Below are 16,475 nucleotides of genomic sequence, written 5' to 3' on the forward strand. Positions count from 1 at the left end.
AGTCATTCACTGACAGCAAGCCTATTAGGTCCCATCTTTGGACGGGGCATTATAGGCTATCGTATGGGGCAGACCAGGAGGCCATTGTTAGGCCTCCTGTTGCCATAGTAACGATTGGCATCCTCACGATCACATCGTGTTGATGCCAATCGCTACAAAGCACTAAGATGCCGCGATCGCTTTTGATTGCGGCATCTAAAGGTGTTAATGGCAGGGATCGGAGCTAGCTCCGTTCCCTGCCATTACAGCATGGTGTCAGCTGTAACATACAGCGGACAACGGCGGCTAATGTCGCAGGCTCAACTCCTGGGCCTGCGCCATCTTTCTTTTGCGGCCGGTCCGGGCGGGACCTAGCAGGCTTCCGTACTTGGCAGACAGGAGGCCATTGTTAGGCCTCCGGTCTGCCGGAACAGCCATCACAACCCCGCGATTTGTATTGCGGGGTTCCGATCTGCTAGGAAACACCATAGATGCAGGGTTCGCCTTTGAGCGCTGCTTCTAAGGGGTTAATCGACCGGATCGGAGACTAGCTCCGGTCCTGGCCTTGCCCCAGGATGTCAACTGTAACATACACCTGACAGCCGCTGGAGATGGTGCGGGCTCAGCTTTTAGCCCGCATCAGGAACACAGCGCATCAGTATGTGGTGTTGCGTTAAGCACTTAACGACAACAATGTACTAGGGATGCACGATGCATCGAAACTTCGATATGGTTGCGATACTGTGCATCCCCAAACGGTTCGATACCGTTATTTCATGCATTTCGATACTAAGCTGTGCGAAGTATAGCAATACATGAATGTATGAGAGCGGGTGTAAAGGATCTGCCAGGCACAGCTTCGGGGTAAACGCCCATAGATAATCAGTCTGCACCTGCTTCTATGTCTGTGAGACTGACTCCATCTTCCACCACTCAGGGTGGCAGGCTTAGGAGTGGGAGAACCTATCATAGCCTGGCCAGACGGAGCTAGCTCCCGCCCTCTGTCTATTTATACCTGCCTTTACTGTTCCTCCTTTGCTTGTGATTCTTCTCGTTTGGTTTCCTGGCCCTGCTGCAGCTTCTTGTACCATTGTCCTTGCTTCTTATTGACCCCGGCTTGCTGACTACTCTTCTGCTCTGCGTTTGGCACCTCGTACTCTCCTGGTTTGACTCGGCTTGTTCACTTCTCGTTGCTCACGGTGTTGCCGTGGGCAACTGCCCTTTCTCCCCCTAGCTCTGTGTACCCTTGTCTGTTTGTTTGTCGTGCACTTATTGAGCGTAGGGATCGTCGCCCAGTTGTACCCCGTCGCCTAGGGCGGGTCGTTGCAAGTAGGCAGGGACTGAGTGGTGGGTAGATTAGGGCTCACTTGTCTGTCTCCCCACCCCCGTCATTACATAATCACAAGCCCATATACCTAGTCTACCCTGTTCCCTCTCACTACTATGGACCCCCTTGAGACCCTGGCTCAGCAAATGCAGGGTCTCTCCCTACAGGTCCAGGCCCTGGCTCAGAGGGTCAACCAGCCTGATGCTACCATGGTAGTCCCCCTCACTTCACCTCTTGAACCTCACCTCAAGTTGCCCGACCGGTTCTCAGGGGACCGGAAGACTTTTCTCTCCTTTCGGGAGAGTTGTAGGCTCTATTTTCGTTTAAAGCCCCACTCCTCAGGTTCTGAGAGCCAGCGGGTGGGTATAATTATGTCCCGGCTCCAGGACGGGCCCCAAGAATGGGCCTTTTCCTTGGCTCCTGACGCCCCTGAACTTTCCTCCGTTGATTTTTTCTTTTCTGCTCTCGGACTCATTTATGACGAGACTGACAGGACTGCCTTTGCCGAGAGTCAGCTGGTGACCTTACGTCAGGGTAAGAGACCTGTTGAGGAGTATTGCTCTGACTTTAGGAAGTGGTGCGCAGCTTCTCGGTGGAATGACCCTGCCTTAAGGTGCCAGTTTAGGTTGGGTCTGTCGAATGCCCTGAAAGATCTGCTAGTTAGTTATCCCTCTTCTGACTCCCTAGACCAGGTTATGGCTTTAGCGGTACGACTTGACCGACGTCTCAGGGAACGACGACTTGAACGTCTTGATGTTTTCTCCTCTGACTAGCCCATGATGCATCCCGAGGTTCCGTTGCTTCGTTCCTCCCCGGAAGACTCGGAGGTACCTATGCAACTCGGGGCCTCCGTGTCCCCCCAACAACGTAGAGATTTCCGCAGGAAGAATGGTCTCTGCTTCTACTGTGGGGATGACAAGCATCAAGTGAACAACTGTCCTAAGAGTAAGAATGCAGCCGGAGAACTTCCGCGCCTAAGTGATCATCGGGAAGGTCACTTGGGCGCACAGGTATTTCCCGTAAATATGAAACGTAATAAAATCTTACTTCCCTTTCAGGTCTCTTTTGGTGGTAGGTCTGCTACCGGCAGTGCCTTCGTGGATTCAGGGTCTTCTGCTAATATCATGTCTGTGAAATTTGCTATGTCTCTAGCTATGCCTTTGATTGATTTGCCTAAACCTGTCCCGGTAGTGGGTATCGACTCCACTCCTCTTGCGAATGGTTATTTTACACAGTATACCCCTGTTTTTGAACTCCTTGTTGGCTCCATGCATTTGGAGCAGTGCTCTGTACTGTTGATGCAGGGATTATCGTCCGATTTGGTTTTAGGCCTTGCCTGGTTGCAGTTGCATAATCCCACGTTTGACTGGAATTCTGTGGACCTTACCAAGTGGGGTAATGAATGCTTGACGTCATGTTTTTCTGTTAATTCTATTTCTCCCCTGAGGTGTTGAACACGCTACCCGAGTTTGTTTAGGACTTCGCTGATGTTTTCTCTAAGGAGGCCTCTGAAGTGTTACCTCCTCATAGAGAATATGATTGCGCAATCAATTTGGTACCAGGAGCTAAGCTCAGTAAGGGTAGTATATTTAATCTCTCTTGTCCCGAACGTGAAGCCATGAGAGAGTATATCCAGGAATGCCTGGGCAAGGGTTACATTCGCCCCTCTACTTCACCGGTAGGTGCTGGCTTCTTCTTCGTAGGGAAGAAGGATGGTGGTCTTAGGCCATTCATTGACTACCGAAGCTTGAATAAGGTCACTGTAAGGAACCAGTATCCCCTTCCTCTGATTCCTGATCTCTTTAATCAGGTTCAGGGGGCCCAATGGTTCTCTAAGTTTGATCTACGGGGGGCGTATAACCTTATCCGCATCAAAGAGGGGGATGAGTGGAAGACTGCGTTTAACACGCCCGAAGGTCATTTCGAATACCTCGTCATGCCCTTTGGGTTGTGTAATGCTCCCGTGGTCTTCCAGAATTTCATAAATGAGATTTTAAGAGTCTACCTGGGGTTATTTCTTGTAGTGTACCTTGATGACATACTTGTGTTTTCCAAGGACTGGTCCTCCCACATTGAGCATGTCAGGAAGGTGCTCCAGGTCCTTCGATAAAACAAACTGTTTGCAAAGACCGAAAAATGTGTGTTTGGGGTGCAGGAGATACCATTTTTGGCCCAAATCCTCACTCCTCATGAATTCCGCATGGACCCCGCCAAGGTCCAGGCTGTGGCGGAATGGGTCCAACCTGCCTCTCTTAAGGCGTTACAGTGCTTCCTGGGGTTCGCTAATTATTACAGGAGGTTTATTGCTAACTTCTCGGTCATCGCTAAGCCTCTTACGGATCTCACTCGCAAAGGTGCTGATCTCCTCCACTGGCCTCCTGAGGCTGTCCAGGCTTTTGAGGTCCTTAAGAAGTGCTTTATCTCGGCCCCGGTGCTGGTTCAGCCCAACCAAACGGAGCCATTTATCGTGGAGGTTGACGCATCCGAGGTGGGAGTGGGGGCTGTGTTGTCCCAGGGTACCAGGTCCCTCACCCATCTCCGTCCCTGTGCCTACTTCTCCAGGAAGTTTTCACCCACTGAGAGTAACTATGATATTGGAAACCGCGAACTCTTAGCCATTAAATGGGCATTTGAAGAGTGGCGCCACTTCCTGGAGGGGGCTAGGCACCAGGTAACGGTCCTTACTGACCACAAGAATCTGGTTTTCCTAGAATCTGCCCGGAGGCTAAACCCGAGACAAGCTCGTTGGGCGTTATTTTTTACCAGATTCAACTTTGTGGTTACCTATAGGGCTGGGTCTAAAAATGTTAAGGCTGATGCACTGTCACGTAGCTTCATGGCCAGCCCTCCTTCGGAGGAAGATCCTGCTTGTATTTTGCCTCCAGGTATAATCATTTCCGCTATTGATTCTGATTTAGTCTCTGAAATTGCGGCTGATCAAGGTTCAGCTCCCGGGAGCCTTCCTGAGAACAAGCTGTTTGTTCCCCTGCAATTCCGGCTAAGGGTACTTAGGGAAAATCATGACTCTGCACTATCTGGCCATCCAGGCATCCTGGGTACCAAGCACCTCATTGCCAGAAACTATTGGTGGCCTGGGTTGCCTAAAGACGTTAAGGCCTACGTCGCCGCTTGTGAAGTTTGTGCTAGGTCCAAGACTCCCAGGTCCCGACCAGCGGGCTTACTATGTTCTTTGCCCATTCCCCAGAGACCTTGGACCCATATCTCCATGGATTTTATCACCCATCTGCCTCCATCTCAAGGCAAGTCGGTGGTGTGGGTTGTAGTAGACCGCTTCAGTAAGATGTGCCACTTTGTGCCCCTCAAGAAACTACCCAATGCTAAGACGTTAGCTACCTTGTTTGTCAAACACATCCTGCGTCTCCATGGGGTCCCTGTCAATATTGTTTCTGATAGAGGGGTACAATTTGTTTCATTGTTTTGGAGAGCCTTCTGTAAAAAGTTGGAGATTGATCTGTCCTTCTCCTCTGCCTTCCATCCTGAAACTAATGGCCAAACTGAGAGGACTAATCAGTCTCTAGAACAATATTTAAGGTGTTTTATCTCTGACTGTCAATATGATTGGGTCTCATTCATTCCCCTCGCCGAATTTTCCCTTAATAACCGGGTCAGTAACTCGTCAGGGGTCTCCCCCTTTTTCTGTAATTTTGGGTTTAATCCACGGTTCTCTTCCGTTTCACCTGGTAGTTCCAACAATCCCAAGGTAGAGGTCGTTCATCGAGAACTGTGGACAGTCTGGGCTCAGGTTCAAAAGAACCTAGAGGCGTCCCAGAGCATACAAAAAACTCAGGCAGATAGAAGACGTTCTGCTAACCCCTTGTTTATGGTCGGGGATCTGGTGTGGCTATCATCTAAAAATTTGCGTCTTAAGGTCCCGTCCAAGAAGTTTGCTCCCCAGTTTATAGGGCCGTACAAGGTCATTGAAGTCCTCAATCCGGTCTCTTTCCGACTGGAGTTGCCCCCATCTTTTCGAGTACACGACGTGTTCCATGCCTCCCTCCTTAAACGCTGCTCCCCGTCCTTGGCTCTCTCGAGGAAACCTCCGGTCCCTGTTCTCACCCCTAAGGGGGCAGAATTCGAGGTGGCCAAGATTGTGGACAGCAGGATGGTCCAAGGCTCCCTCCAGTACCTGGTCCACAGCCTGGCCAGACGGAGCTAGCTTCCGCCCTCTGTCTATTTATACCTGCCTTTCCTGTTCCTCCTTTGCTTGTGATTCTTCTCGTTTGGTTTCCTGGCCCTGCTGCAGCTTCTTGTACCATTGTCCTTGCTTCTTATTGACCCCGGCTTGCTGACTAATCTTCTGCTCTGCGTTTGGCACCTCGTACTTTCCTGGTTTGACTCGGCTTGTTCACTTCTCTTGTTGCTCACGGTGTTGCCGTGGGCAACTGCCCTTTCTCCCCCTAGCTCTGTGTACCCTTGTCTGTTTGTCTGTCGTGCACTTATTGAGCGTAGGGACCGTCGCCCAGTTGTACCCCGTCGCCTAGGGCGGGTCGTTGCAAGTAGGCAGGGACTGAGTGGTGGGTAGATTAGGGCTCACTTGTCTGTCTCCCCACCCCCGTCATTACAGCGGGGCAATGGCTGTGTAATACAGCCATTGCCCCGCTCCTGAGTACTGACAAGTGTGCGCTGTCAGCATAATGCAATGAGACCAGCGGTGCACTAATGAGCGGCGGCACTAAAGACAGAAAAGAACGTGGCGAGCGCACTGCAAAACACCCCCATGTTCTGTGTTCAGTGCCTGAACCGCCGCTCATTAGTGCAGTGCCGGCCGCATCACATCATGCTAACCACGCGCGCACTTAATGTCAGGAGCGGGGCAATGGCTGTATTACACAGCCGGAGCCCCGCTCTATAACTGCGGAGATCAGGGAAACCTCTTACCTGTGCCTTTATTTCCCTGAATGCTGCGATCAAAGCTTACTGCAACATTCAGAGGAAAATTAGGAGGCGGGGTGCCCCTTGGATCAAGTCACAGAAATCCCTGTGACGCAATTGAGGGACATACCATATATGGGCAGACAGCCCAGGGTCCATTGAAGGACCCCAGGGCTGTCTTACCATATTTCCTGTTGTTAGGGCATACTTAGGTAAAGTTTAAAAATAAAGTAAAAATATAAAGTAATATACACCTTTTTTACAATAAACATTAAAATAAGTTTCAATACATAAAATATGCACATTCGGTATTTGCGCGGCCGTAACAATTTTTTTGTGTCATTTATGATGCGTGCGCTGTAAAAAAAAATAATAAAAACGGCTTTCTTTGACTTATTGTGAGGCACGAAGTGTGATGAATTTAACCTCCATGTGCCTCACAGTAATAGTAATTAACCCCATCATGTACCTTACACATTAACCCATTATGATTGAGAAACATGATGGGGTCAATTACTATTAATGTCAGGCACATTCATAATTCATCACACCTCGTGCCTCACATCAGAAAATGTAAGAACTTTTTTTTTTTTTCATTACTGTTGGCAAAGTATCGTTTTGGTATCGAAATCGCAATACTACACAAAGTATCGAAGTCCAAATTCTGGTATCGTGACATCCCTGCAACGTACTAGTACATTGGATGTCGTTAAGGGGTTAATGTGCTTGGATACAGCACTCTGAACAGCCAGCTTCTTTAGAAATGTCCCTTTTGTGGCTTACCCACCTTGTGGAGGGTGTCAATGACTGTCTTCTGGACAACTGTCAAGTCAGCAGTCTTCCCCATGATTGTATAGCCTACTGGACCAGACTGTTGGACCATTTAAAGAGGTTCTGTCACCACATTATAAGTGGCCTATCTTGTACATGATGTGATCGGCTCTGTAATGTAGATTACAGCAGTGTTATTTATGTAGAAAAACTATCATTTTTGACGGAGTTATGACCTATATTAGCTTTATGCTAATGAGTTTCTTAATGAACAACTGGGGGTGTTTTACTATTTGGCCAAGTGGGCATTGTACAGAGGAGTGTATAACACTGACCAATCAGTGACCAATCAGCATCCTACACTACTCCCCTTTCATTTACACAGCAGATAGCGATATAGCTATATCGCTATGTACAGCCACATACACATTAACGTTACTGCAGTGTCCTGACAATGAATATACATTACCTCCAGCCAGGACATGATGTCTATTCAGAATCCTGACACTTCGCTAACAGAATCCCGACACTACAGCACAGCAAGTGTACATGAACATCAGGACATAATACTAATTAAAATACCATTATAAGTAACACAGCCAGTAAAATAAAAATCAATAATCAGTGCTAATAAAGTCTTATCGATAATCATAATCCAAAGGACTTTGTGAACACTGTAGGGCCCTCACGGTATAGGACTAGATATGAATTCTAGAGTTTAAGGATAACTTATCTAACTATAGGTGTCATTCTTTTTCTTGCAGCAGGAATTTGAAATATCAGTACTGTAAATCAGCAAGTATCATTTTAAAAATACACTTTATTGCTATTGCACTTCTCACCGCTCCAGCGAACCGGTGTATTATCAAGTATGAGGAGTAATGCGACTTTTTCCACCTGGCACTGAAGTGGTATTCTACTTTCCTGTGTATTCTAGTACATGGGGTAATCCTGCTTTCCTGTGTACATTAGTACAAGGTGTCTTTCCTCCTACCTCTGGTAAGGTGTTCGGCCCTAGGCTGCTTTCACGGCTGCTCTCTGGGGTTTAGAGAATGCTGGACTATCGGTGTTGGTAATTCGTTATTGTAGCATATTAAGATGCCAACCAGGATTGCATGTATGTGGCTTTGGATACTCTGATGACTTAGCTAAACGCATTTCGGAGCTACCTGAGCACTTTCTTCAATAGATTATAAATTTACAAGCTACTAAAGAAGGAGCTCAGGTAACTACGAATTATGTTTAGCTAAGTTGTCGCAATATTGCTACGATAACTAATTACCAACACCAGTATTCTGGCGTCCCCTAAACTGCAGAGCGCAGCCACAGTAGCAGTTCACGGCCGAACGCCTAACCAGAGACAGGATCAATAACGCTGTGTACTAAGGCACACAGGAAAACAGGATTACTGTGTACTAAAGGAAAGCATAATACCCCCTTAGGGCCAGGATTGATGTGTCCCATCACTCCCCATCCTTTATGTACACCGGTTCGCTGGAGAGGTGAGAACAATAAAGCTAAAGTGCTTTTTAAAACCATACATTCTGATTGCGGTACTGATATTTCAATATTCTGCTGCAAGAAAGGGATTCACACCTATAGTTGAATCCCTAAACTCTAATATTTACATCTAGTCATATACCATGAGGGCCCCATGGTGATCACTGGTTATAAGTTTCCTGGAACACGATTGTCGATTATTTATTAATAGCGCTGATTCTTGATGTTTATTTTACTGGCTGTGTTTATTAAAATGGCATTTTAATTAGTATTATGTCCTGATATTCATGTACATAGCTATTTTGATAGACAACATTGTCATTATTTCATAACACAGATTTCTGGGGAGTCGGTGATTTTTTCACTAGACAGAAATAGTAGCCTTTACAAAAATATGTAAGGCAGCAGACACATTGAGACTTTGAATGATGATCAAGATAGATGGTGATGGCTTCAGTAAACACTAATCATCTAGAACCGCAGTATGACAACCACCAGTGTAACGTGAGCCATTTGTCTTCCAAGATTGCCCTGAAAACTTATTGTTTAGATATATTTTCAAAGAAAAGCCCAGCATATTTTGTATTGCATTTCAAAAAAGTCAACACGACTAGTTTCCACACCATGCATCTGATTAGACTAGATAAGTATAAAAACATGAACATTTCATATAGGAGAGACAGTACCATTTCCATGACATTTAAAGAGGAACTGTCACTAATGAGTGCAGGTAATAAAAACAATCAATGCTTGTACTGAATAATTGTTTAGGGGGGGGGGGGGTTATTTTTAATTCCCACTTCCACTTATGCTGCAAAGGCAACGGTCAGTGACACTTAGTGACTGACACCATTTTGAATACACTAAGCTCTTTGTAGACATTTAGGCCTACACATATGCCTATTTGGGGAAACGTTATATCCTTGAGTACACTTTACCCTCATCATGTAGAAGAAGTTTCAAAAGTTTCAACCTTGACTGCAACAGATCAGTAGGTGGAAAGAAAGCTTACAAGACCCTTCTCTCAGCAAAGATATGGGTCATTATCATAGAAGGTTCTTTTCAGTAACAAATTCCCACAAACTAATCACAAGTGAACACTTACCTATAGGCCATGTACACACATGACAAATTTGCCTTGGATATTCGGTGTTGAAAAAATCCGCAACAAAGTACAGTCCAATGTAAGTTAATAGGTGTTACAAAACCACACAAAAATCTGTGTGTATTTTAGAGCATCCTGCAGATTTTCAAATCCACAGCACGCACTATATGTCATGGACTTTTCACATTTTGCAATGTAAAAGGTGGAATCTATGGAAAGATCAGCATGTAACACAAGTAGAAATTTCTGCAGATTTGAAGTCATATGCATAGCGGAAAATTTCTGACATCTGAATATACCCTTAGGCCAAGTTCACACTTAGGGTATGTGCACACACACTAATTACGTCCGTAAGACCGTAGACGTATTTCGGCCGGAAGTACCGGACCGAACACAGTGCAGGGAGCCGGGCTCCTAGCATCATACTTATGTACGATGCTAGGAGTCCCTGCCTCGCTGCAGGACAACTGTCCCGTACTGTAATCATGTTTTCAGTACGGGACAGTTGTCCTGCAGCGAGGCAGGGACTCCTAGCATCGTACATAACTATGATGCTAGGAGCCCGGCTCCCTGCACTGTGTTCGGTCCGGTACTTGCGGCCGAAATACGTCTGTCAATTACAGACGTAATTAGTGTGAGTTTTTTTTCTGGTTATGGTGCTGCTTTTGCCAGACCATGATGCAAAGGCTGAACAGCATTATACATAAAACTTTAGTTTCTGTTTTTTCATGTTTACTTAGTTTATAACCAGGAGGACTTTGTACATTCGTAGGTTTTTATAGTATTTGTAACCTGTTTGGGGAGTGTATATTTTTCTTCAGTCTATTACACTTAAAAGGTGTTTTTCAAGAGCCCAAAAAATTAGCTAAAGGCAGGGATAAAACAAAAAAGAAACATTACTCACCTGGTGGTCCCGTCGGTCATTGTTAGCTGTCCTTCTGTGAAGATGTACTGGCTATCTACCTGTGACCGCTGTACCCAATCAGTGGCTTCAGCCGGGATGCAGCGGTCACGTGCAGGATCCGGCACTTCATCACTCCAGGACAGCTAACAAAGATTGACAGTACCATTAGAGCGTTGGGGTGGATATACCAGGTGAGTAATGCTTCTCTCGTTGCTTTATCACATTCCCTGCCTTTAGCCAAATTTTTGGGGCTCTCTGAAAACCCCTTTAACAGCCCTTAAAGAGTATTTGTCACTACCTTTTTGATGCACTCAGTGAGGACAGCAAAAAAGTGCTGACAAATGCTCTTTAAAGCCAATGCAGGTTAAATGCAATGGGAGCACTTAACCCAGGTTTTTCTATCCAATGGGCTCCTTGAAGAGATTTAATCGGGCTGGATGGTGAAATATATTAATAATAAAAATAAAGCTTTATTTTCCCTAATCTGTAACAAAGTTTATTTTTCATTTTATTAAGAATGTAAGTAACAATACTGTAGTATAAGCTGAATATATCCCCAAAAGAGAAATCAGATATACAACATTACACAGTTATTGCCGAGATCAAATAACGCTAAACACTATTTTTCCCTAACTTTCTCTGCATTTCAGATTGTGAAAGAGGGACACTAAGGCTATGTTCACACTGAGTTTTTTGCAGGCGTTCCGTCTGGAATTTTGAGGCATATTGAAATCTATATGAGGCATTTTCGGACGCTTTTTGGCGCGTTTTACAACTTGGTTTTCGTGTCAAAAAACGCAGTGTGAACTGGCCCTTAGGCCGGGTTCCCACGTAGCGTAAGCGCTGCGGAACATCCGCAACGGAATTCTGTGCAGCATTCACAGTAGCAGCAACGTGGATGAGATTTCGAAAATCTCATGCCCACACTGCAGGAAAAAACGCAGCGTAAATGTTAATAAATTTAATTCCAAAGTATGTCAAATGATGCTGCGTTTTTGTTGATTTTCTGTAGCGGCTTTTCCCCATTGAATTCAATGGGGGTGCAAAACCCGCAACAGAAAGCCAAGTGTTGCGACTTTTGCAACGTAATCGCAGCGATTACGCTGCAAAAATCTCAACTCCGGAAAACAAAAAACATACCCTGAACGGCCTCCTTCCTACAGTCCGGGATCCTGGGATGACGATTCCAGGCTGCAAGGTCATCATAGGAGGGCGGACTACACGCGCAGAGAAGACTGAGGGGGTAAGTAAAGTATGATTGCTTTCTTCCGCAGCGGAAATCTTGTTCGAAAAACCGCACCACAATGTGGTAAGCTTTTTTGGACGAAATGTACTGCGGGTTACAGGCCTGATACGCGGTGTGATTTTTACGCAGCCATGGGAACCCGGCTTTTTGCTAGATTCACAATTGGTCCGTTTGGCGCTGTAGTTTGTTTTCCACAACGGAGATCCAATTCATAAGGAAATATATAACAAGTCTCTCTCTTCTCTTTTGGATTCAGTTCTGGTTTTGCAAAAACCACGAACGGTAAACATGTTGCAATTGTCATTTATAAACCCGGCCAAATATTTCCACGTTTTCACGAATATCTATACTGGGCGACAGTTTTTCATTTACACATTAACAAGAATCAACTGAACACAGAATTTGCGCTAAATTTCAGTAAATCGTGAAATAATTTGCAGTATAAGGCTGGGTTCACACGAGCACATTAACGTCCGTAACGGACGGACGTATTTCGGCCGGAAGTCCCGGACCGAACTCAGTGCAGGGAGCCGGGCTCCTAGCATCATAGTTATGTACGAAGCTAGGAGTCCCTGCCTCTCCGTGGAACTACTGTCCCGTACTGAAAACATGATTACAGTACGGGACAGTTGTCCTGCAGAGAGGCAGGGACTCCTAGCATCGTACATAACTATGATGCTAGGAGCCCGGCTCCCTGCACTGAGTTCGGTCCGGGACTTCCGGCCGAAATACGTCCGTCCATTACGGACGTTAATGTGCTCGTGTGAACCCAGCCTAATATGGAGAAGAACCAGACTGACACTTTCTAGTAAATTTACTAATACAGATTTATTGATCATTTCCGAAACAGGGACCTTTCAGGAGCAAAGCGGGACTGAAGAATTTGTATTAAAAAAAAAATAACATCGGTCCCTCCAAAAGAGAGACTCCTGGGAGAGAAGTTTCCCATTAGAATAAAGTATATCATATGGCTAAAGAGGAATTGTGTACATGAAATGTCCCAAACAGCTAAGGACAGAAGTATTCACCGAGCCAAAATGGCAAAGCTCTTTGAAGTCAACACTAAAGGTAAGCATAAAGTGAGCGATATTATGCCGTCATACCACACGTATAATACAGATTCTATATGCCAAGGATGCCCCCACTACTACTCTTGGGCTTCTCCCTAGGAGCGCTGCTCCGGAAACATACTGCATGACTGTTACACATAAAAAGTACACAGAACACAATTTGTGTATATAACTTAGAGCTACATGGCATTTTAGGTCGTTCAAATGATATGTTAACCCTATACGTACCATGAATAACGAACTAGAATCTCGAATATTTTAAAAAAACAAAAACCTGAATAATATTAAATGATGCTTCTTAAATGTTTCACTTTATATTTTATCCTTAAAATGGCCCTCCTGCATGAGAAGAATAATGAAACAGGTCTATATTCTAATAAAAGTATTACATTCTGCAGCATCGGCCTGCCCGCCCGCATCATATAAGAGGTTAGACGGAATGAAGAAGTATTATAGTACCCAGGACCGTAGTGGAGCCTTTGTTACAGGGAGTCGGAGGAGACAAGTGAGACATAAAGGGATAAATGAATTACAGGCAGATAAAGGAAGATGGGGAATGCTAAGTAGCAGACTTGTCTGTGCTAAGTTCAAGGCTTATAGCCATACTCATGTGGTTTGGGAGAAATCACTTTTAATAGAACATTATAATATTTATCCCTTCTTGCAATCCTTAATTAAAATTGAGATTGAAGCGTCTATAGAGGATAGGAGTAATTCTCCACATGGATGAAGAAGGCAGCACACAAACAAATAAGATGAAGGATTATTGCCATTCTAATATTCACGAGGCTGGGCTATATTGTACACATAACAGAGACTCGTGCTATAATAGGACGTGTCTGATGACGTCACGATGATCCATGAGATCATAAGCGCTTAGTTGTAAGGAGCTAACATGGAAGAGCGGATGTCATAAGATTCCTCAGAACTCTTTCCACCAGGCTCGTTCATGTAGATAGAAGCAGCTTAAAATAGGTCATGTAATAAGAAGCTCACTATAAAGCCGATCAATAAATCTCCAGACAGGAGTATCCTCACATGATGACCTTTCCGCATACAATTGCCTCCCAACCACGTAAGTACCTACCTGCAGGTGGATCCCCATAGGAATTCCAGGCTGTGCGCTATGCCTGAAGTATATGATAAGTTATGGTGTTATTAAATGGCCCGCCCACTGAACGGCAGATAACCAGTTCTCTCGTCCCTGCGATGTTATAAATGTCCTCTCCTGTCGTTCTCTTTTAGGGGGACTCCTCTCCCCCATCCACCGCTCTGTGTGTGTCTGTAGGGAGGGGTATAATAACCTAGACAGTATCCCCTTTCACCGCAGCTCCGCCTAGTCGATGATCTTATATTGGCCAGCCAGGGGAGGCGATACGAGGGGGATACAAATAGAGACAGAACGTAAGGAGGAGGGGAACAAGTCTAGAGCTGTAACCGGAAATTGAATTCACGCTCATAAATATACCACAGGAAGTATGTAATAACACATACAGTCGGGTTTCGCCTTCGCCACCTCCCATTCACTATGAGGAGAGGCGGGAAATACAGTGCGGTAGGTCCGCCCCTTGCTCCCTCCCCGGCTGGGACAGTTCTGTGAGGCTTTCTAGAAGGCGCGCTCACAGACAGGTTGTCCCATTGTTGTGAGAACGTTCGAGCCCCGTCGTGTGCGCGCGTCCTTCAGGCACAGCACAGCAGCTCCTCACAATTCTCCTCAAAGCTGGGGGACAGTCGTCGTGTTCATATCGGAAGAAATTCTGATTTTGTGACACAGCCAACACCATTATAGTCGTTTTTGTTCATTTAAACGTTAATGGATTCAAATATAGGGGTCTGTTGAAGCTGTTCTTTGGTTTAGAAATTCTATTTTAACTACTGTATATTAACCCCTTAGGCTTCATGCACACTTCCATCGCCGTTTTCTCGGCTGTTTTTGACGGATCCGTGTGGTTTCTGTGTGTACTCCGTGTCCATTCCGTGTTTGCGTTTTAAACGGACGTTGTGCTTCCGTGTTTCCGTTAAGAAAACGAAAGGTATTGAACGTTATTTGAACTTGTCACATGTCCCAGTCTGAACTTTAGCAACGCCCTGCCATTGCTAGGGCAACGGACCCGTCAAAAACCGGACGGCACAAGGAAACCTTCCGTGTGCCATACGTTTTTTTGACGGACCCATTGACTTCTATGGGCCCCACGGTCATGGAATCACTGACCAAAGTAGGACATGCTCTACTTTTGACGGAACGGAACAACGGATCAGTCAAAATAACGGAAGTGTGCATGGGCCCATTGAAATGGGTTCAGGGTGCTATCAGTGACAAAAACGGATAGCACCCTAAAGGAAAAAACTGAAGTGGCATGAGGCCTAAAGGACGTGGACTAGTTGGCACGTTCAGGATGCAACCCCATTTTTCAAATACGACGTGTCACTATGTGGTAATAGCTTTGGAATGCTTTTATTTTTTTCACGCGATTCTGGGATTGTTTTCTCCTGACACGTACTTTATGTTAGTGGTAAAATTGGATCGGTATATTGTGTTTATTTGTGAAAAACACCAAAATTTTGAAAAAATGTACAAAAATTAGCAATTTTCGAAATTTCAATGTATCTGCTTGAAAGGGTATGTTCACACGAGCATGTTACGTCTGTAATTGACGGACGTATTTCGGCTGCAAGTCCCGGACCGAACACAGTGCAGGGAGCCGGGCTCCTAGCATCATAGTTATGTACAACGCTAGGAGTCCCTGCCTCGCTGCCGGACTACTGTCCCGTACTGAAAACATGATTGCAGTACGGGACAGTTGTGAGGCAGGGACTCCTAGCGTCGTACATAAGTATGATGCTAGGAGCCCGGCTCCCTGCAGTGTGTTCGGTCCGGGACTTGCAGCCGAAATACGTCCGTCAATTACCGACGTAATGACCTCGTGTGAACATACCCTAAGACAGATAGTAATACCACACAAAATAGTTACTAGTTAACATTTCTCATATGTCTACTTTATGTTGGCATCGTTTTTTTTTTTTTTAACATCCTCTTATTTTACTAGGCCATTACAAGGCATGGAACTTTTGCAGCAATTTCTCGCATTTAAAAAAATAAATTCAAAAGCCTCCTTTTTTTTTTTTTTTTAGGGACCAGTTCAGTTCTGAAGTGGTTTTGAGGGGCCTATCTTAAAAAACCCCTATTAAAAAAAAAATATAAAACTGCACAAAGCATTCAAAAACAGCATTTGGAAAGTTTCTTAACCCTTTAGGCGTAAAACGCACACGCTCGTGTAAATAAGGCCTAACTCTGCAGGTGAATAAAGTTTATCTTTGAATTTTATACATCATTTTTATTTTTTTCTCTAAAGTGGGCAAAATTGGAAAAAAAAGCAAGAATTTAGCAATTGCGTCAGTTTAGGCTAGCATTTTTCACACACAGTATAGACCACGGACAAAATTAATCTCCTTTCACATTCTTCCACTTCTCTCGTGCATGGGGATACCAAATATGTGTGCTTTATTCACTGTGCGGGCATGTGCCAGGGCTTGGCATAAAAGGAGGCTTTTTGGCCTTTTCGGTCCAGGAATTCTGCACTTGATTTTATAGCCGCATACTGTTTTCTGGGGGGTCTAATGCTGCCAAAACATTAGAATCACCCCATAAATGACTTCATTCACACAAGTAGACCCCACAA

At 45.2% G+C, this 16,475-nt stretch overlaps 1 protein-coding gene across 4 annotated transcripts in view; it reads right to left on the minus strand.

Annotated features, from left to right (window-relative positions):
- Positions 1-14,405, minus strand: part of KIAA1958 (KIAA1958 ortholog) — a 164,906-nt gene extending 150,501 nt beyond the window's left edge. For 2 of the 4 annotated variants that reach the window (XM_075825585.1, XM_075825584.1), the window contains exon 1: positions 13,883-14,405. The gene's annotated coding sequence lies outside the window, so the exon portion shown is untranslated. The remainder of the gene's footprint in view (positions 1-13,882) is intronic. The other 2 variants (XM_075825582.1, XM_075825583.1) reach the window with 2 other exon arrangements.
- Positions 14,406-16,475: the final 2,070 nt, after the last annotated feature.

This window comes from Rhinoderma darwinii, chromosome 1 (genome assembly GCF_050947455.1).
Source record: "Rhinoderma darwinii isolate aRhiDar2 chromosome 1, aRhiDar2.hap1, whole genome shotgun sequence".
Classification (NCBI taxonomy): Eukaryota; Metazoa; Chordata; class Amphibia; order Anura; family Rhinodermatidae; genus Rhinoderma; species Rhinoderma darwinii.